Genomic DNA, 2,244 nt, shown 5'->3' with positions numbered 1-2,244 from the left:
TAATCGATAGCATCAATGCACCAGGTCCACTCACTCGTTCAAGGACAACTCAGCTAGCAAATTTCTGTGGGCACTTCGCATTCGTGTCAATAACAGAACCCAAGAAAGTTGAAGAAGCCTTCATGGAATCTGAATGGATTCAAGCTATGCAAGAAGAGCTTCAATAGTTTGAGCTGAATAATGTATGGGAACTGGTTAAGCGTCCTGATCCTCGGAAGCACAATATAATAGGCACCAAATGGATATATCGCAACAAGCAAGATGAGCATGGTCAAGTTGTCAGAAACAAAGCCCGTCTCATTGCTCAAGGATACACTCAAGTTGAAGGGATTGACTTCGATGAAACATTTGCTCCTGTGGCTAGACTTGAAGCCATACGCATACTGCTGGCCTATGCAAATCATCATAACATACTTCTGCATCAAATGGATGTGAAGAGCGCTTTTCTCAATGGCAAGATTGAAGAAGAAGTGTATGTCGCACAACCACCTGGCTTTGAAGATCCAAAACATCCTGACATGGTATACAAGCTCAACAAGGCACTGTATGGCCTCAAGCAAGCCCCTCGGGCTTGGTATGACATACTCAAAGACTTCCTGAAGAGCAAAGGCTTCAAATCTGGTTCCCTCGACCCCACTCTCTTCACGAAGACATATGATGGTGAACTATTTGTGTGCCAAATATATGTGGATGACATTATCTTCGGCTGCACCAATCAGAAATACAGTGAAGAGTTTGGATATATGATGCAAGAACAATATCAGATGTTCATGATGGGTGAGCTGAAGTTCTTCCTTGGTCTTCAAATACGTCAGCAACGCAACGACATCTTTATATCTCAAGAGAAGTATCTCAAAGATTGCCTGAAGAAGTTTGGTATGCAAGACTGCAAAGGTTTCACGACGCCAATGCCAGCCAAACATCATCTGGGTCCCGACGACAATGGTAAAGAGTTCGATCAAAAGGTATACCGCTCCATGATTGGTTCCTTACTTTATCTATGTGCATCTAGGCCAGATATGATGCTTAGTGTTTGCATGTGTGCTCGATTCCAAGCGGCACCAAAGGAATCGCATCACTTAGCTGTGAAGCGAATTCTTCGATATTTGGCTTACACCCCAACTCTAGGATTATGGTATCCAAAGGGCTCAGAGTTTGATCTGGTTGGTTTCTCGGATGCTGATTATGCCGGTGACAAGGTGGATCGCAAGTCTACATCAGGCACATGTCATTTTCTGGGACGATCACTTGTCTGTTGGTCTTCAAAGAAGCAGAACTGTGTATCTCTCTCTACTGCTGAATCTGAATACATTGCTGCTAGATCTTGCTGCGCTCAGCTTCTGTGGATGAAGCAAACACTCAAATACTATGGCATTCATCTGAAGCAAGTGCCACTCTACTGCGACAACGAAAGCGCCATCAAGATTGCCAACAACCCAGTTCAGCACTCGAAGACAAAGCACATCGAAATTCGTCATCACTTTCTCAGAGATCATGTTGTGAAGGAAGATATTGATATCATACACGTCAACACTGAAGAGCAATTGGCAGATATCTTCACCAAGCCCTTGGATGAGAAGAGATTTTGCAAGTTACAGTGTGAGCTAAATATCTTGGAATCCTCAAATGTCCTATGATCAGGCACACATCCTAACACTTATGCAATTGATGACTTAGATGTGCAACACACGAAGTAAAGTATATCTTCAATCAATGAAGACATACATTCTAAGTGTGAATACATTAATGTGGAATTTGACTTCGGAGCGCCACGATAATTGTGCGCCGTGTCTGGGTCTAATACTTCCTATACGGTGGGTAACGCCACCACCAAATTTCTGTTTGAAGTGTTTCACTCATGGCGTTACATTTGCTATGTCTTCACATTTGGTTTGTCTTCATTCTCAACTTTGTCCTGCATGATTATCTTCATACTGCTGCTATGCAAATCATCATAACATACTTCTGTATCAAATGGATGTGAAGAGCACTTTTCTCAATGGCAAGATTGAAGAAGAAGTGTATGTTGCACAACCGCCTGGCTTTGAAGATCCAAAACATCCTGACATGGTATACAAGCTCAACAAGGCACTGTATGGCCTCAAACAAGCCCCTCGGGCTTGGTATGACACACTCAAAGACTTCCTGAAGAGCAAAGACTTCAAATCTGGTTCCCTCGACCCCACTCTCTTCACGAATACATATGATGGTGAACTGTTTGTGTGCCAAATATATGTGGATGAC

Source organism: Triticum urartu, chromosome 5 (genome assembly GCF_003073215.2).
Source record: "Triticum urartu cultivar G1812 chromosome 5, Tu2.1, whole genome shotgun sequence".
Lineage (NCBI taxonomy): Eukaryota > Viridiplantae > Streptophyta > Magnoliopsida > Poales > Poaceae > Triticum > Triticum urartu.
Note: the sequence above shows the minus strand (reverse complement) of the source record.